Genomic DNA, 20,511 nt, shown 5'->3' on the forward strand with positions numbered 1-20,511 from the left:
GCCCCACAGTCCAGACCTGGGGCTACACCCGGTGTAGACTGCCCCAAAGTCCAGACACGGGGTGACGAGCCCCACAGTCCGGACACGGGGTGGGCGGGCCCCACAGTCCAGGCTCGGGGCTAAACCCGGGGAAGCCAGCCCCACATTTCAGACCCGGGGCGGGGGGCCACACAGTCCAGACTCGGGACTGATGGGCCCCACAGTCCAGACTCGGGGCGGATGGGCCCCACAGTATTGACTCGGAGCGAACGGGCCCCACAGTCCACGCTCTGGCCCCACAGTCCACGCTCAGGGCGGACGGGCCCCACAGTCCACGCTTGGAGCGGACGGGCCCCACAGTCCAGACTCGGGGCGGACGGGCCCCACAGTCCAGGCTCAGGGCTAGACCCGGGGCGGGGGGAACACACAGTCCAGGCTCGGGGCTAGACCCGGGGAAGCCGGCCCCACATTTCAGACCCGGGGCGCGGGGCCCCACAGTCCAGGCTCGGGGCGGGCGGGCTCACAGTCCGGACACGGGGCCGGCGGGGGGCCCCACAGTCCAGACCTGGGGCTAGACTCGGGGCGGGGGGCCCCACAGTCCAGACCTGGGGCTAGACCCGATGCAGGCGGCCCCACAGTCCGGACACGGGGCGGACGGGCCCACAGTCCGGACACGGGGTCGCCGCAGTCCGGATATAGGGCGGCCGGGCCCCACAGTCCAGGCTCGGGGCTAGACCCGGCACGGACGGGCCCCACAGTCCAAGCTCGGGGGCGGGCGTGCCCCACAGTCCGGACACGGGGCTAGTCCCGGGGCAGATGGCCCCACAGTCAAGACCTGGGGCAGGCGGCCCCACAGTCTGGACACGGGGCGGTTGAGCCCCACAGTCTGGACACGGGGCGGTTGAGCCCCACAGTCTGGACACGGGGCGGGCGAGCCCCACAGTCAGGACACGGGGTGGGTGGGCCCCGGGTGGGTGGGCCCCACAGTCCGGACACAGGGCTGGCGGGCCCCACAGTCAGGACACAGGGCTGGCGGCACCCCACAGTCAGGACACAGGGCGGGCGGGCCCCAAAGTCAGGACACAGGGCGGGCGGGCCCCCCAAAGTCAGGACACAGGGTGGGCGGGCCCCAAAGTCAGGACACAGGGTGGGCGGGCCCCACAGTCAGGACACAGGGCGGGCCCCACAATCAGGACACAGGGCGGGCCCCACAGTCAGGACACAGGGCGGGCCCCACAGTCAGGACACAGGGCGGGCCCCACAGTCAGGACATGGGGCTAATCCCGGGGCAGGTGGCCCCACAGTCCAGACCTGGGGCTAGACCAGGGGCAGACGGCCCACAGTCCAGACACGGGGTGGACGGGCCCCACAGTCTGGACGCGGGGCGGGCATGCCCCATAGTCCAGACCTGGGGCTAGACCCGGGGCAGGGGGCCCCACAGTTCAGACCTGAGGCTAGACCCGGGGCAGGCGGCCCACAGTCCGGACACGGGGTGGATTGGCCCCACAGTCTGGACACGGGGCGGGCATGCCCCACAGTCCAGACCTGGGGCTAGACCCGGAGCAGGCGGCCCACAGTCCGGACACGGGGTGGACGGTCCCCACATTCCGGACACGGGGGGGCCACAGTCCGGACATAAGGCGGGCGGGCCCCACAGTCCAGGCTCGGGGCTAGACCCGGGGGCAGTCGGCCCCACAGTCCAGTCCCGGGGCGGGTGGCCCCACAGTCCGGACCCAGGGCAAGCAGAGGATCCCACAGTCCGGACCAGGGGCGGGCGAGGGGCCCCACAGTCTGGAATCGAGGCGGGCGTCGGGCCCCACAGTCCGGGCCTGGGGCTAGACCCGGGGCAGGCGGCCCCACAGTCCGGACACGGGGCGACCGCAGTCCGGATATAGGGCGAGGCCCACAGTCCGGACACGGGGCGGCCACAGTCCAGACATAGGGTGGGCGGGCCCCACAGTCCAGGCTCGGGGCTAGACCCGGGGCAGCCGGCCCCACATTTCAGACCAGGGGCGGGGGGCCCCACAGTCCAGGCTCGGGGCGGACGGGCCCCACAGTCCAGGCTCGGTGCAGGCGGGCCCCACAGTCCGTACACGGGGCTAGTCCCGGGGAAGGCGGCCCCACAGTTCTGACACGGGGCGGGCATGCCCCACAGTCCTGACCTGGGGCTAGAGCCGGGGCAGGCGGCCCCACAGTCCAGACACGGGGTGGACGGGCCCCACAGTCCGGACACGGGGCGGCCATAGTACGGACATAGGGCGGGCGGGCCCCACAGTCAGGACACGGGGCGGGCGGGCTCCACAGTCAGGACACGGGGCGGGCGAGGTCTGGACTGTGAAGCCGCCTGCCCCGGGATTAGCTCAGTGTCCGGACTGTGGCGGCCGGGCCCCACAGTCCAGGCTCGGGGCTAGACCCGGGGGCAGTCGGCCCCACAGTCCAGACCCGGGGAGGGGGGCCCCACTGTCCGGACCCGGGGCAAGCGGGGGATCCCACAGTCCAGACCCGGGGCGGGCGAGGGGCCCCACAGTCTGGAATCAGGGCGGGCGGGGGGCCCCACAGTCCGGACCTGGGGCTAGACCCGGGGCAGGCGGCCCCACAGTCCGGACACGTGGCGGCCGCAGTCCGGATATAGGGCGAGCCCCACAGTCTTGACTCGGGGTGGCCACAGTCCAGACATAGGGTGGGCGGGCCCCACAGTCCAGGCTCAGGGCTAGACCCGGGGCGGGGGGAACACACAGTCCAGGCTCGGGGCTAGACCCGGGGAAGCCGGCCCCACATTTCAGACCCGGGGCGCAGGGCCCCACAGTCCAGGCTCGGGGCGGACGGGCCCCACAGTCCAGGCTCGGGGCGGACGGGCCCCATTGTCCGGACATGGGGCTAGTCCCGGGGCAGGCGGCCCTACAGTCAAGACCTGAGGCTCGACTCGGGGCAGGCGGCCCCACAGTCCAGACACGGGGTGGACGAGCCCCACAGTCCTGACATGGGGCGGACATGCCCCACAGTCCAGACACGGGGCAGGCGGCCCCACAGTCCGGACACGGGGTGGGCGAGCCCTACAGTCCGGACACAGGGCGTCCGCAGTCCGGACATAGGGTGGGCGGGCCGCACAGTCCAGGCTCGGGGCCAGACCCTGGGCCAGACCCGGGGCAACCGGCCCCACAGTCCAGACTCGGGGCGGGCGGGGGGCCCCACAGTCCGTACCCGGGGCTGGCGGGGGGTCCCACAGTCCAGACCTGGGGCTAGACTCGGGGCGGGGGGCCCCACAGTCCAGACCTGGGGCTAGACCCGATGCAGGCGGCCCCACAGTCCGGACACGGGGCGGGCGGGCCCACAGTCCGGACACGGGGCCGCCGCAGTCCTGATATAGGGCGGCCGGGCCCCACAGTCCAGGCTCGGGGCTAGACCCGGCACGGACGGGCCCCACAGTCCAAGCTCGGGGCAGACGGGCCCCACAGTCCAAGCTCGGGGCGGGCGTGCCCCACAGTCCGGACACGGGGCTAGTCCCGGGGCAGATGGCCCCACAGTCAAGACCTGGGGCAGGCGGCCCCAAAGTCCGGACACGGGGCGGATGAGCCCCACAGTCTGGACACGGGGCGGGCGAGCCCCACAGTCAGGACACAGGGCTGGCGGGCCCCACAGTCAGGACACAGGGCTGTCGGCACCCCACAGTCAGGACACAGGGCGGGCGGGCCCCAAAGTCAGGACACAGGGCGGGCGGGCCCCAAAGTCAGGACACAGGGCGGGCGGGCCCCAAAGTCAGGACACAGGGCGGGCGGGCCCCAAAGTCAGGACACAGGGCGGGCGGGCGGGCCCCAAAGTCAGGACACAGGGCGGGCGGGACCCACAGTCAGGACACAGGGCGGGCGGGCCCCGCCCGGGCCCCACAGTCAGGACACAGGGCGGGCCCCACAGTCAGGACATGGGGCGGGCGGGCTCCACAGTCAGGATACGGGGCGGGCGGGCCCCACAGTCCGGACACGGGGCTAATCCCGGGGCAGGTGGCCCTACAGTCCAGACCTGGGGCTAGACCAGGGGCAGGCGGCCCACAGTCCAGACACGGGGTGGATGGGCCCCACAGTCCGGACACGGGGCGGGCATGCCCCACAGTCCAGACCTGGGGCTAGACCCGGAGCAGGCGGCCCACAGTCCGGACACGGGGTGGACGGTCCCCACAGTCCGGACACGGGGGAGGCCACAGTCCGGACATAAGGCGGGCGGGCCCCACAGTCCAGGCTCGGGGCTAGACCCGGGGGCAGTCGGCCCCACAGTCCAGTCCCGGGGCGGGTGGCCCCACAGTCCAGACCCGGGGCAAGCAGAGGATCCCACAGTCCGGACCAGGGGCGGGCGAGGGGCCCCACAGTCTGGAATCGGGGCGGGCGTCGGGCCCCACAGTCCGGGCGTGGGGCTAGACCCGGGGCAGGCGGCCCCACAGTCCGGACACGGGGCGACCGCAGTCCGGATATAGGGCGAGGCCCACAGTCCGGACACGGGGCGGCCACAGTCCAGACATAGGGTGGGCGGGCCCCACAGTCCAGGCTCGGGGCTAGACCCGGGGCAGCCGGCCCCACATTTCAGACCAGGGGCGGGGGGCCCCACAGTCCAGGCTCGGGGCGGACGGGCCCCACAGTCCGGACACGGGGCTAGTCCCGGGGTAGGCGGCCCCACAGTCCTGACATGGGGCGGATATGCCCCACAGTCCGGACCCGGGGAAGGCGGCCCCACAGTCCGGACACAGGGTGGACGAGCCCTACAGTCCGGACACGGGGCAGCCGCAGTCCGGACATAGGGTGTGCGGGCCGCACAGTTCAGGCTCGTGGCCAGACCCAGGGCAACCGGCCCCACAGTCCAGACTCGGGGCGGGCGGAGGGCCCCACAGTCCGTACACGGGGCGGGCAGGCCCCACAGTCCGTACCCGGGGCTGGCGGGGGGCTCCACAGTCCAGACCTGGGGCTAGACTCGGGGCGGGCGACCCCACCGTCCAGACTTGGGGCTAGATCCAAAGCAGACGGCCCCACAGTCCGTACACGGGGCGGACGGGCCCACACTCCAGACACGGGGCGGCCGCAGTCCGGATATAGGGCGGACGGGCCGCACAGTCCAGGCTCGGGGCTAGACCCGAGGTGGACGGGCCCCACAGCCCAGGCTCGGGGCGGACGGGCCCCACAGCCCAGGCTCGGGGCGGACGGGCCCCACAGCCCAGGCTCGGGGCGGACGGGCCCCACAGCCCAGGCTCGGGGCGGACGGGCCCCACAGCCCAGGCTCGGGGCGGACGGGCCCCACAGCCCAGGCTCGGGGCGGACGGGCCCCACAGCCCTGGCTCGGGGCGGACGGGCCCCACAGCCCAGGCTCGGGGCGGACGGGCCCCACAGCCCTGGCTCGGGGCGGACGGGCCCCACAGTCCAGGCTCGGGGCGGACGGGCCCCACAGTCCAGGCTTGGGGGCGAACGGGCCCCACAGTCCAGGCTCGGGGCGGACAGGCCCCACAGTCCAGACCTGAGGCTAGACCCGGGGTAGGCGGCCCCACAGTCCAGATACGGGGTGGACGGGGCCCCACAGTCCAGACCTGGGGCTAGACCCGGGGTTGGCAGCCCCAAAGTCCGGACACGGGGTGGACGAACCCCACAGTCTGGACACGGGGAGGCCACAGTCCAGACATAGGGTGGGCGGGCCCCACAGTCCAGGCTCGGGGCTAGACCCGGGGTAGCCGGCCCCACATTTCTGACCTGGGGCGGGGAGCCCCACAGTCCAGGCTTGGGGCGGACGGGCCCCACAGTCCAGGCTCGGGGCGGATGGGCCCCACAGTACTGGCTCGGGGCGAACGGGCCCCACAGTCCACGCTCGGGCCCCACTGTCCATGCTCTGGATGGACGGGCCCCACAGTCCACGCTTGGAGCGGACGGGCCCCACAGTCCAGGCTCGGGGCGGACGGGCCCCACAGTCCAGGCTCGGGGAGGGCGGGCCCATAGTTACGACACGGGGTGGGCGGGCCCTACAGTCCGGACACGGGGCTAGTCCCAGGGCAGGCGGCCCCACAATTCGGACACGGGGCGGACGGGCCCCACAGTCCTGACATGGGGCGGGCATGCCCCACAGTCCTGACCAGGGGCTAGAGCCGCGGCAGGCGGCCCCACAGTCCGGACACGGGGTGGACGTGCCCCATAGTCCAGGCTCGGGACTAGACCCGGGGGCAGCTGGCCCCAAAGTCCAGACCCGGGGTGGGCGGGGGAGCCCCACAGTCCAGACTCGGGGCGGACGGGCCCCACAGTCCAGGCTCGGGGCGTACGGGCCCCACAGTCCAGGCTCGGGGCGTACGGGCCCCACAGTCCAGGCTCGGGGCGTACGGGCCCCACAGTCCAGGCTCGGGGCGGACGGGCCCCACAGTCCAGGCTCGGGGCGGACGGGCCCTACAGTCCAGGCTCGGGGCGGACGGGCCCCACAGTCCACTCTCGGGCCCCACAGTCCATGCTCGGGGTGGACTGGCCCCACAGTCCAGGCTCGGGGCGGACGGGCCCCACAGTCCAGGCTCGGAGCGGATGGGCCTCCCTTTCCCGCTCGGGGCGGGCGTGCCCCACAGTCCAGGCTCGGGGCTAGTCCCGGGGCAGGTGGCCCCACAGTCGAGACCTGGGGCTAGACCCGGGGCAGGCGGCCCCAAGTCAGGACACGGGACTAGACCCGGGGGCAGCTGGCCCCAAAGTCCAGACCCGGGGCGGGCAGGGGAGGTCTGGACCGCCCAGGGTCTGGACTGTGGGGCCGGCTGCCCCCAGGTCTAGCCCCGAGCCTAGACTGTGGGGCCCGCCCGCCCTATGTCCGTACTGTGGCCGCCCCGTGTCTGGACTGTGGGGCTGCCTGCCCCGGGTCTAGCCCCAGGTCTGGACTGTGGGGCATGCCCACCCCGTGTCAGGACTGTGGGGCCCGTCCGCCCCGTGTCCGGACTGTGGGGCCGCCTGCCCCGGGACAAGCCCTGTCCCCGGACTGTGGGTCCCGCCCCGTGTCCTAACTATGGGCCCGCCCACACTGTGTCCTGACTGTGGGGCCCGTCCGCCCCGAGCCTGGACTGTGGGGCCGGTTGCCCCCGGGTCTAGCCCCGAGCCTGGACTGTGGGGACCGCCCGCCCTATGTCCGGACTGTGGCCGCCTCGTGTCCGTACTGTGGGGCCCCTCCACCCCGTGTCCGGACTGTGGGGCTGCCTGCCCCGGGTCTAGCCCCAACTCTGGACTGTGGGGCATGCCCGCCCCGTGTCAGGACTGTGGGGCCCGTCCGACCCGTGTCCGGACTTTGCGGCCACCAGCCCCGGGTCTAGCCGCAGGTCTGGACTGTTGGGCCGCCTGCCCCAGGACTAGCACCGTGTCCTAACTGTGGGGCCCCTCCACCCCGTGTCCGGACTGTGGGGCTGCCTGCCCCAGGTCTAGCCCCAACTCTGGACTGTGGGGCATGCCCACCCCGTGTCCTGACTGTGGGCCCGACACTGTGGGGCCGACTGCCCCGGGTCTAGCCCCGAGCCTGGACTGTGGGGCCTGCCCGCCTTATGTCCGGACTGTGGTCCCCCCCGTGTCCGGACTGTGGGACTGTCCACCCCGTGTCCGGACTGTGGGCCGCCTGCTCCGGGTCTAGCCCCAGGTCTGGACTGTGGGGCATGCCCGCCCCGTGTCCGGACTGTGGGGCCCGTCCACCCCGTGTCCGGACAGTGGGCCGCCTGCCCGGACTGTGGGCCGCCTGCCCCGGGTCTAGCCCCAGGTCTAGACTGTGAGGCCGCCTGCCCCGGGATTAGCTCCGTGTCCGGACTGTGGGGCCCGCCCGCCCCGTGTCCTGACTGTGGGGCCCACCCGCCCCGCCCGCCCCGTGTCCTGACTGTGGAGCCCGCCCGTCCCGTGTCCTGACTGTGGGCACCGCACGCCCCGAGCCTGGACTGTGTGGCACGCCCGCCCCGAGCGGGAAAGGGGGGCCCGTCCGCCCCGAGCCTGGACTGTGGGGCCCGTCCGCCCCGAGCCTGGACTGTGGGGCCCGTCCGCCCCGAGCCTGGACTGTGGGGCCCGTCCGCCCCGAGCCTGAACTGTGGGGCCGGCTGCCCCGGGTCTAGCCCCGAGCCTGGACTTTGGGGCCCACCCTATGTCCGGACTGTGGCCGCCCCGTGTCCGTACTGTGGGGCTCATCCACCCCGCGTCCGGACTTTGGGGACTCCCTGCCCCGGGTCTAGCTCCAGGTCTGGACTGTGGGGCATGTCAAGCCCGTGTCAGGACTGTGGGTCCCATCCTCCCCGTGTCTGGACTGTGGGGCCACCTGCCCATGGTCTAGCCTCAGGTCTGGACTGTGGGGCCGCCAGCCCTGGTACTAGCCCCGTGTCCGGACTGTGGGGCCCGTCCGCTCCGAGCCTGGACTGTGGTGCCCGTCCGCTCCGAGCCTAGACTGCGGGGCCCGTCCGCTCCGAGCCTGGATTGTGGGGCCCGCCTGTCTCGGGTCTAGCCCCGAGCCTGGACTGTGGGGCCCGCCCTATATCCGGACTGCGGCCGCCCCGTGTCCGGACTGTGGGGCGGTTGCCCCGGGTCTAGCCCCGAACCTGGAATGTGCGGCCCGCCCACCCTATGTCCGGACTGTGGCCGCCCCGTGTCCGGACTGTAGGGCTCGTCCACCCCGTGTCCGAACTGTGGGGCATGTCCGCCCCATGTCAGGACTGTGGGGCCGGTTGCCCCGGGTCTTGCCCCGAACCTGGAATGTGCGGCCCACCCTATGTCCGGACTGTGGCCGCCCCGTGTCCGGACTGTAGGGCTCGTCCGCCCCGTGTCCGGACTGTGGGCCGCCTGCTGCGGGTCTAGACCTAGGTCTGGACTGTGGGCATGCCCGCCCCGTATACGGACTGTGGGGCCCGTCCACCCCTTGTCCGGACTGTGGGCCGCCTGCCCCGGGTCTAGCCCCAGGTCTGGACTGTGAAGCCGCCTGTCCCGGGATTAGCCCCGTGTCCGGCCTGTGGGGCCCGCCCGCCACGTGTCCTGACTGTAGGGCTCGCCCGCCCCGAGTCCAGACTGTGGGGCCCATCCGGGCCCCACAGTCCAGGCTCGGGGCGGACGGGCCCCACAGTCCAGGCTCGGGGCGGACGGGCCCCACAGTCCAGGCTCGGGGCGGACGGGCCCCACAGTCCAGGCTCGGGGCGGACGGGCCCCACAGTCCAGGCTCGGGGCGGACGGGCCCCACAGTCCAGGCTCGGGGCGGACGGGCCCCACAGTCCAGGCTCGGGGCGGACGGGCCCCACAGTCCAGGCTCGGGGCGGACGGGCCCCACAGTCCAGGCTCGGGGCGGACGGGCCCCACAGTCCAGACACGGGGGATAGTCCCGGGGCAGGCGGCCCCACAGTCCAGACCTGGGGTTAGACCCAGGGCAGGCGGCCCCACAGTCCAGACACAGGGCGGACGGGCCCCACAGTCCAGACACAGGGCGGACGGGCCCCACAGTCCAGACACAGGGCGGACGGGCCCCACAGTCCAGACACAGGGCGGATGGGCCCCACAGTCCAGACACAGGGCGGACGGGCCCCACAGTCCAGACACAGGGCGGACGGGCCCCACAGTCCAGACACAGGGCGGACGGGCCCCACAGTCCAGACACAGGGCGGACGGGCCCCACAGTCCAGACACAGGGCGGACGGACCCCACAGTCCAGACCCAGGGCGGACGGGCCCAACAGTCCAGACCCAGGGCGGACGGGCCCAACAGTCCAGACCCGAGGCGGGCGGCCCAACAGTCCAGACCCGAGGCGAGCGGCCCACCAGTCCAGAACCGAGGTGGGCGGCCCAACAGTCCAGACCCGAGGCGGGCGGCCCAACAGTCCAGACCCGAGGCGAGCGGCCCACCAGTCCAGAACCAAGGTGGGCGGCCCAACAGTCCAGATCTGAGTCGGGCGGCCCAACAGTCCAGACCCGAGTCGGGCGGCCCAACAGTCCAGACATGGGGCCAGACCCGAGGAGGGTGGCCAATTGGTGCAACATGTGCAGTTCCACAGGGACCCAAGATGTAAAGGGGCCACCATCACCTCCTAATCAGGTGAATTGTGCATTATGATGAGCGATGCCAATATACTGATAGAGGGGAACTGTCCAGACCCGAGGCGGGCGGCCCAATTGTCCAGACCCGAAGTGGGAGGTCCAACAGTCCAGACTCAAGGCGGGAAGTCCCACAGTCCAGACACGAAGCCAGGCCCGAGGTGTGCGGCCCAACAGTCCAGACACGGGGCCATGCCCGAGGCGGCCCGCCCAACAGTTCAGACACGGGGCTAGATATACTGTTCTGATAGAGGGGCCCTCTTCTGGCTGTGTCTGCCCCTGACGTACAGATATACAGCAATATGCAGCAGGAGAGACAAGATCCAGGGAGATATCCGATCGCCAGAACTGGGGTCAGGAAGGAATTTTTTTCCCCCCTAGGGGGTTTTCTTCGCCTTCCTCTGGATCTTTGGTTCCAGTGGCTCTCATCAGGTCTGCACTATCCGCAGCAAGTTCTGTAGTCTCTATCGGGCCTGACCTGAGAGTCATTGTGAACTTTAATTTATTAAAGGGCCAGTAATATTTTTATTACAATGTGGCTTATTGCTATTCCAATAAAAAAATTAATAATAATATATTGTGTTGTGTGTTTTATTTGTGTGGACTTCACCCTACAGAAACAATGATGAGAGTGAACGCTGACGCTCAATATTCCAGAACTAGAACCAGACTTGGCTGATCCGGCATATAATAAAGTGTCTGTCTCATCTGCTGTATACATGATGGCAGCTGCTGCAGGACCAGGGAGTATAGAGGGTGCTACATACAGGAGCATCTCACAAAATTAGAATATCATCAAAAAGTTAATTTCAGTTCTTCAATATAAAATGTCAAAGTCATATATTATATAGAGTCATTACAAACAGAGTGATCTATTTCAAGTGTTTATTTCTGTTAATGTTGATGGTTATGGCTTACAGCCAATGAAAACACAACAGTCATTATCTCAGTAAACTTAAATAATTAACAAAAAACACCTGCAAAGGCTTCCTAAGCATTTAAAAAGTCCCTTAGTCTGTTTCAGTAGGCTCCGCAATCATGGGGAAGACTGTTGACTTGACAGATGTCCAGAAGGCAGTCATTGACACACTCCACAAGGTCCCAGAGTTCCAATTTTAATTTGTTTCATTTCATTTGTTTAGCTGCTGGAGGTCTAGTGTGAAGTTTCCACCATCAGTGATGGTTTGGGGAGCCATGTCATCTTCTGGTGTAGGTCCACTGTGTTTTATCAAGACCAAACTCAGCGCAGCCGCCTACCAGGATATTTTAGAGCACTTCATGCTTCCCTCTGCAGACAAACTTTTGGAGATGGAAATTTCATTCTCCAGCAGGACTTGGCCCCTGTCCACACGGCCAAAAGTACCAATACCTGGTTTACACACAACAGTATCACTGTGCTTGATTGGCAGCAAACTCGCCTGACCTTAACCCCATAGAGCAGAGGTCCCCAACCGCCGGTCCGCGGACCAGGACCGGGCCGTTGGGGTTTTTCAGCCGGTCCGCGGGGAGAGGGGGCCCCTCCAGCCTCCAGCAGGGCCGCCATCAGGGCATGACTGCCCTGACTCCAGTATGGGGCCCGGCCGGTAGGAGCCCCCTCGGAGCCCCCCTCTTGTGCGTCTCTCTCCTCATGGGGCCCCCGGCCGCATGCTAAGCGCCGGGTCCGGGACATCTTAGCGCTGCGCTGCTGCGGCAGCACCTTCATGATTCCCCTGACTTCCGGTCATGTGACGGCGCCGTCACATGGCCGGAAGTCAGGAGAACCTGGTGTCAGCGATTTGGACGAGCGCCAGGATTCTGCAGGGGTCGCATGGGGGTAAGTATAACAAGTTTTATTTTTTTTTAAATACAATTAACTAGGAGTGGGGGGAATGGGAGATGCACATGGGGGGAGGGGAGAGATGAGAGATGCACATGGGGGAGGGGAGAGATGAGAGATGCACATGGGGGGGGAGGGGAGAGATGAGAGATGCACATGGGGGAGGGGAGAGATGAGAGATCCACATGGGGGGGAGGGGAGAGATGAGAGATCCACATGGGGGGGAGGGGAGAGATTAGAGATGCACATGGGAGGGAGGGGAGAGATGAGAGATGCACATGGGGGGGAGGGGAGAGATGAGAGATGCACATGGGGGGAGGGGAGAGATGAGAGATGCACATGGGGGGAGGGGAGAGATGAGAGATGCACATGGGAGGGAGGGGAGAGATAAGAGATCCACATGGGGGGGAGGGGAGAGATGAGAGATGCACATGGGGGAGGGGAGAGATGAGAGATGCACATGGGGGGGAGGGGAGAGATGAGAGATGCACATGGGGGGGAGGGGAGAGATGAGAGATGCACATGGGGGGGAGGGGAGAGATGAGAGATGCACATGGGAGGGAGGGGAGAGATGAGAGATGCACGGGGGGGTGAGAGATGCACAGGGGGATGAGAGATGCACGGGGGGGATGAGAGATGCACGGGGGGTGGATGAGAGATGCACGGGGGGTGGATGAGAGATGCACGGGGGGTGGATGAGAGATGCACGGGGGGTGGATGAGAGATGCACGGGGGGGTGAGAGATGCACGGGGGGTGGATGAGAGATGCACGGGGGGTGGATGAGAGATGCACGGGGGGTGGATGAGAGATGCACGGGGGGGATGAGAGATGCACGGGGGGGATGAGAGATGCACGGAGGGGATGAGAGATGCACGGAGGGGATGAGAGATGCACGGGGGGTGGATGAGAGATGCACGGAGGGGGATGAGAGATGCACGGGGGTGAGCTGCACATGGGGGGGTGAGAGATGCACATGGGGGGGTTATGTTTACATAACTTTGTTGCCTTATGAAGGACGGGGGGGGCCCCCAAAAATTTCTTGCACAGGGGCCCACTACAGTCTGTGTCCGCCCCTGGGATAAAGTAAATGCAGCTGAACAGCAGCTGTCAGGACAGCTGCCCTGTCCTGCTGCAGGGCGTGATGGGGCCTCAGTGATGCGGCTCCTGGCACAGCACATTATGTGGGGCTCCTGGCATAGCTCTTGGCGGGGACCTGGTCTACACTATATGATAAGTATGCACTAAACTCCAAATCCCTCCATTACCCCGCCCCCATATGACCAAAGCCCCGCCCACCCCACCCCCTCCTTGCTGGGCCATGGAAAAATGATCTTGCTTCAAGCCGGTCCCTGGTGCAAAAAAGGTTGGGGACCACTGCCATAGAGAATCTATTATAGAGAATCTATGGGGTATTGTCAAGAGGAAGATGAGAGACCCCAGACACAACAATGCAGACGAGCTGAAGGCTGCTATCAAAGCCACCTGGGCTTCCATAACCCCTCAGCAGGGCCACAGGCTGATCGCCTCCATGCCACATTGCCGCATTGATGCAGTAATTGATGCAAAAGGAGCCCCGACCAAGTATTGAGGGCATTTACTGAATATACATTTCAATAGGCCAATATTTCGGATTTTAAAATAATTTTTCAAGCTGTTATAAAGTATTCTAATTTACTGAGATAATGACTGTTGTGTTTCCATTGGCTGTAAGCCATAATCATCAACATTAACAGAAATAAACACGTGAAATAGATCCCTCTGTGTGTAATGACTGTATATAATATAGGAGTTTCACTTTTTGTATTGAAGAACTGAAATAAAGTAACTTTTTGATGATATTCTAGTTCTGTGAGATGCACCTGTACATAGAGCAGGTCACATATAACTCCAGCCCAAGTTACATCACCAGTGTTTTGGGGGTCGGTCTCTGTGATGGGGGCACTTATATTGTATTGATCCTATAAAACACACTACCTGAAAGACTGATGACCAGATCACAGCAAAGCAGAATGCAGGAAACCCAGGAAAATGGCTAAATAGGTGTCACAGGGTGCAATAAGTAGCCATGGGCCCCAAGACAAAACTAGGGCCTCACTCAGAAATGAACACAATAGCCCATTTACCAAGGCTGGCTATAGGTAGTAAAGCAGATACTTGGAGGGATTTGTGCCAAATTTTCCACCTATTTATTAGAACGAAGAAAATAGTGTTACAGGGTCAGGATAGGGTTAAAAATCTTGTGAGTTTATTTGTAGTAAAAAATATATAAAAACATCACCATAGGTCGCGATCCTAACCAGAATAATGTTTAACCGCAAATGCGTTTCCGACTTGCATCTATAGTTATTGCAATAGGATAGGACAGATACACAATTCCAGTTAAAGGGAATCTGTCAGAAGGTTTTGCTACGTAATCCGAGATCAGCATGATGTAGGGGCAGAGAGCCTGATTCCAGCGATGCATCACTTACTAGACTGCTTGGTGCAGTTTTGATAGAATCCCTGCTTTCTCTGTTGTAAATGAAGCAGTGCTCAGAATGTTAAGCCCTGTGTAACCCCGCCCACGCTGGCAGATTCCTGTGTACAAACTGCAAATCAGTGGTGAGGGCGGGGTTACACAGATGAGCCTGACTGGCCTGTACCTGAGACCTAGTCAGGCAGTGATCATCTCCTGTTGATAAAACATGGATTGTATTGAAACTACAACACACAGCCTAATAAGTGACACATCCCTGGAATCAGGATATCTTGCTCTACATCATGCTGCTCTCAGATTAAGTAGCAAAAATCTGCTGACAGATTCCCTTTAATAAAGTACATGTCCTGTTTTGTATCTCCCAGAGCAATGTCATCAGTGTCGCTCACCACCAATGCAGATGTGAGTGGTGCCGGACAACCTCTTTATGTCAAATAATTCCCTGCAGAGCTGGCATCCATCTGAGGAGATGTACACAGATCTGCCTGACAGGTGGGTGGAGATGAATTGGTTGATATATCCCACTCTTAGTCCACTTGGCTAAAAAGATGATTTACATCCAGGGAAGAGGGACAGAGGGGCAGGAACACAAGAAAAGCAACGCCGTATTCAGAACAGGGGCATTTACACCAGGTAAAAAATTACATCGTTATGGAAAGTGACAGGTTCTCTTTAAAGGGATTTCAGAAGACTGAGAACCCCTACAACACCTGAAATGGATGACCCACATCTCTGGTTTACTCTAATATGACCGGCTATTAATGGAAAAAGTATGGAAATGGGACCAGTCGTGTGCAGGGTCCTCATATACAAAGGTTGAAAAAAAAAGATGATGGGGCTGGTATCTACTATAGACAAGTTGTGGGGCCGCACATCAACTAGTCCATAAACCTCCTGCAATCAGCAGCAAACCAAAGACAAGTGCGAAGCATCATGCTCCGTGTGCATTACCTAATTCCCTATTAGTTATTCATTTGTGGGGATCATTTGGGACATTAATTTGACTGCTGGTTCTATTAGCTCAATAGGTCCACAGGAATCCTTGATTAGTTTAGGAATGGGCATCCACTATGGTTACTGGACACATGAAGTCCCCCACAACCACCATACCCATACACAATAGATACAAGGTAGAAAGTCTTGCCCTGTTGAACACTACACCTGACTTGAGGCCACCACCTCTTGGTTGTCCAATGTTCTTGCTTCTCTAGGGCTCTTCTCAGATATTCATTATACCAGCTCCCCAGAATACCAAAGCTAGGGTGGATGACCGCGAGCCCTGGTGGATGTCATAACTGCGGCCACCCAGGGGCAATACTCCATAACAACAATCCCCTGAGGTGGTGTAGGATGTAAGGACCTATTCACACTACATTCAGCGCTGCATTCAGGTCTTTACACAAGGCTTACAACTGAATCCCTGAAATTCAGGATTGTGCTGTCTGAAATGAGACATCTGAAAGCAGAGCAAATGGAGCCTAAAGATTCATACTTTAGGCTCGGTTTGCCTTTGTTCAAATCAATGGAAAAAATCCCCATCTCTACATGTCTGACAGCCATTCCATTCCAGCGTCAGCTGAATTCCAACCACAGTCCACCTCATTTTACTTAATGTGCTTCTGATTAGGTGATCACCTGAACCAAATCTTATGTAACGAGGGAAAGGATAAAAAACACTGCTGTGGGCTTCACAGTCCTCTTGCAATAGGGCAAGCTGGATGGCAAAACAAGTGCTAGGAATAGCACAAAAGTAATATGAATGAAAAACTAACTTTTAACCATGCCAAAGGAGTTGAAAAGAAGTCTTGAGTGAGGAAAAGAAGGGCTCAATTCTGGCTTCTCTAGCAGAGGGATACAGTGAGCGTCATGTTGCCTCCATCCATAAAATTTCAAAGACGGCAGTCCATTACAACAAGGTCAAGCAGCAGACATTGGGGACAACAAAGCTACAGACCGGCAGAGGGCGAAAGCGACTCTCCACTGACCGGGATGACCGTCATCTTATTCTAATGTCACTCAGCAACCGCAGGATGACATCAAGTGACCTACAGAAGGAATGGCAAATGGCAGCTGAGGTGAAGTGCACGGCAAGAACAGTTCATAACGGGCTCCTAGAGACCTCAAGTCATGTAAAGCTAGAAAAAAGCCTTTCATCAATGAGAAGCAAAGGAGAGCCAGCCTGAAGTTTGCCAAAGACCATAAGGATTGGACCATAGAGGACTGGAGTAAGGTAATCTTCTCTGATGAGTCTAATTTTCAGCTTTGCCCAACACCTGGTCATCTAATGGTTAGACGGAGACCTGGAGAGGCATACAAGTCACAGTGTCTTGCACCCACTGTGAAATTTGGTGGAGGATCGGTGATGATCTGGGGATGCTTCAGCAAGGCTGGAATTGGGCAGGTTAATCTTTGCGAAGGACGTATGAATCAAGCCGCATACAAGGTTATCCTTGAAAAAACACTTGCTTCCTTCTGCTCAGGCAATGTTCCCCAACTCTGAGGACTGGTTTTTCCAGCAGGACAATGCCCCATGCCACACAGCTAGGTCAATCAATGTGTGGATGAAGGAGCTCCACATCAAGACCCTGTCATGGCCAGCCCAATCTCCAGACCTGAACCCTATTGAAAACCTCTGGAATGTAATCAAGAGGTAGATGGATAGTCACAAGCCATCAAACAAAGATGAACTGCTTACATTTTTGTGCCAGGAGTGGCGTAAGGTCACCCAAAAGCAGCGTGAAAGACTGGTAGAAAGCAGCCAAGACGCATGAAAGCTGGGATTAAAAATCATGGTTATTCCACCAAATATTGATTTCTGAACTCTTCCTGAGTTAAAACATGAGTATTGTTGTTTCTAAATGAATAAGAGCTTGTTTTCTTTGCAGTATTTGAGGTCTGACAGCACTGGTTCTCTGGTTCTTTTTTATTATTTTGACGATTTCTCATTTGCTGCAAATAAATACAAAGTTTTTAGCTTTGATTTTTAGAGACAAGTTGTCAGTAGCTTATAGAATAAAACAACAATGTACATTTTACTCAAAAATAGACCTATAAAGAGAAAAATCAGAGAAAATGAAAATGAGCTGTGTATATATAGATATATATAGATATATACACACACACATTACATACATACACACATATTATATACACACACACATATATATGTGGCGCCCCTGAGGGTTCGGTCGCCACAGAGGTACTGCATCTCACCCAGAGCTGTGGTATCTCACTCTCAGGTAAGGAAGGAGTACAGCTCAGGACCCTAACACCTGCATTCATTACACCACACTTCAGAGGGCGGGGCGAGATTGCTCCTACGGGAGAGCACAGTCCCTGGTCCAAGGCTGGGGTGGGGGGAACCTAGTAAAGGGGTGTGGGTGGAGGACGTAGTTAAGAGGAGCACATAGAAGGAAGATATAAAAAGAGAAACCATCTTAGAAAGACAGATTAGTCTGAGGAGGAAAGTGCCAGGAGCAGAGGCTCTGTAGGAGCTCTTTTCCAGAGGCGGGCCTAGCCAGTGAGGCCCAAGGCTGAGAGGAAGAAGAGAAGGAGAGGAGAGGGAGCAGGAAGGCTCCAGGAACCAGAAGAAAGGATCCCAGGGGTACAGGCAGTGCGAGAGGCCACCCGTACGCCCAAATATGGTGGAGGGGTCAGGCTGCATACAGGGAACTGGTCCCTCAACTAGTAGAAGATTGCACGTCTTAACTAGAAACCGGAGGCTGCAGTATTTCATGTCCAGTAGCCAACATTCCAAATCAGTCTCACCAGGAAGGTAGCTATATAGGACCCAGGGGACGGAACAGACGTCGCCCGCCAAGGCCCGCAGGTACTGGACTGGGACACTTGGTATGAGGTTCAGGGAGACAGCCAGAGAGAGGACACAGAAGGGGGTCCTGCTATGTACTCCGGAGTTACCTGGGGGTGGACTGAACCCCTCACTGAGTAAATGCTGCACGGCACGGGAAGTTACCTTGACGTCTGTAACTTGGACTGCAATAACCGTGAGTAAAGATCCAGAGGACTGCACCACCTTGTCTGTGTTTCTGGCAGCGCCATCACTCCCTGCACTACAATGCCCAGCGCAACCTACAACAACATCTACACTGCCCTGGAGCTAGCTCTTCCTGTGGAGAGCCACACCATCCCTGCTGCAGTAACATCAGCTTCAGAGGACGGCTCCACAGCGGCCGCTCCCTTTAGCCGCATTCCACAGGTGGCGTCACAAACTTTAACATCCTACTAATATTATAAATGCGAAAGTTTGTGAGTATGTATGTTTGTTACTCTTTCACGAAAAAACTACTGGACGGATTTGCATGAAACTTTACAGTAATATAGATTATACATCGGAATAACATATAGGCTACAATTTGTAATGATTTTATGTAATTTTGGTCGTAATATAACGATACATGTCAATTAAGTCGGAAAAAAATCTGGCCTCTGAGAGTTATCTTGGCGTACGCTGCCTAAACCGTTGGAGTTACACAAAGATGATGTACCGTAGAATTGTTTGTCTTGAATAGTTCTAAATAAAAGTCCGCGACAGCATATATCTACCTTTTATGTGGAAGCCACTATGACCAAAATTGTGAACCATAAATTTAATTAAATTAGATACTATTTTACAATGCACATTTTAGTATATTTATCAAACTTTTTAGTATATTTATCAAACTCTTATATACACACATACACAGGTGATATTTAAATGGCTGATTTACAGCAGTCAGAAGAGATTGATAATACAATAATTTGCCCATAGTGGATCATTGTATAGTGAGGTCACAGTTGCCGCCTGTGCACAGTCAGAATACAGGGGTGATCATATACCGTGGCCAGGTACAAGTGTGGCACAGGGGGTTCATACACGACCCCCAGGGACTGACATTTCCTAGAAACTTTGGCAGCTGTCAGTCATGAGCTCACCCTGATACATTACACTCTGGAAACAGCTGAAGGGAGAAGGATAATTTATGACATTTTCTCAGACTTAAAAAAAAAAAAAAATAGCCCAGAAAACAGCCCATATGTCAGGAACAGGTTACTAGGGAGCTACACGTCCCAGCACGGCCTGCCCGCGCCCACAACCCGGGGGGAGTGTGAGGCTTCCTCCTGCAGGTTGCCCGGGGGCACCGGGCCGTCATTGTCCTCACACAGGGGGTCCCCGCCGCCATTGTCCCTCCACATAACACCGTATAATAAAACATGCGCTCACCTGCGCCAGCTGCTGCAGCCGGGAAAGTTCCGAGCGCCTCACCTGGGCGGAGGGGAAGTGACTCACACACGGGGAGGGGCAGTAACCTGAGCGCGGCTCCATGGAGGATGCACACACTGCAGCCTGACAGCACCGGCAGCAGCGCTACACAAATGGCGTCCTCCCCTCCTGTGTGCAGCACAGCCCTGTGTGTGTGCAGCGCAGCATGTCACCCACAGCACCAGCAGGCTGCTCTCAGCTCCCACAGAGCACTGGGAATGGTTGCTATGGGTAACCGCGCCACAGCTGCTCCTCATAGACCAGTCATATACAACTGATATCGCCTGTACAGCGATCGTAATATAACTAATTAGATTGTTTTAGTATTTTGTTTGAACTTTACTAAGTATCTATTTTGTAATTAGCACTTATAAAAATGCCGCGAAAGCGTAAGTCTAACATTTCCCAAAGCTCTAATAAAGCCCGAGCTCTGAAAATAATTAGACGTGATGAGACGTCTCAACAAGCCGAGCAACGAAGGGGGATGAGAGATGCACGGAGGGGATGAGAGATGCACGGAGGGGATGAGAGATGCACGGGGGGTGGATGAGAGATGCACGGAGGGGGATGAGAGATGCACGGAGGGGGATGAGAGATGCACGGAGGGGGATGAGAGATGCACGGGGGTGAGCTGCACATGGGGGGGTGAGAGATGCACATGGGGGGGTTATGTTTACATAACTTTGTTGCCTTATGAAGGACGGGGGGGGCCCCCAAAAATTTCTTGCACAGGGGCCCACTACAGTCTGTGTCCGCCCCTGGGATAAAGTAAATGCAGCTGAACAGCAGCTGTCAGGACAGCTGCCCTGTCCTGCTGCAGGGCGTGATGGGGCCTCAGTGATGCGGCTCCTGGCACAGCACATTATGTGGGGCTCCTGGCATAGCTCCTGGCGGGGACCTGGTCTACACTATATGATAAGTATGCACTAAACTCCAAATCCCTCCATTA

At 60.4% G+C, this 20,511-nt stretch overlaps 1 long non-coding RNA gene across 1 annotated transcript in view; it reads right to left on the reverse strand.

The window, feature by feature from the left end:
- LOC141244118 (uncharacterized) overlaps nt 1-19,704 on the reverse strand; it is a 57,864-nt gene extending 38,160 nt beyond the window's left edge. The window contains exon 1 of the long non-coding RNA XR_012308093.1: nt 19,524-19,704. This is a non-coding gene — a long non-coding RNA (uncharacterized lncRNA). The remainder of the gene's footprint in view (nt 1-19,523) is intronic.
- Nucleotides 19,705-20,511: the final 807 nt, after the last annotated feature.

The sequence above is a fragment of the Phyllobates terribilis genome, unplaced genomic scaffold (assembly GCF_046119375.1).
Source record: "Phyllobates terribilis strain yellow unplaced genomic scaffold, ASM4611937v1 Scaffold_1450__1_contigs__length_283581, whole genome shotgun sequence".
Taxonomy (NCBI): Eukaryota; Metazoa; Chordata; class Amphibia; order Anura; family Dendrobatidae; genus Phyllobates; species Phyllobates terribilis.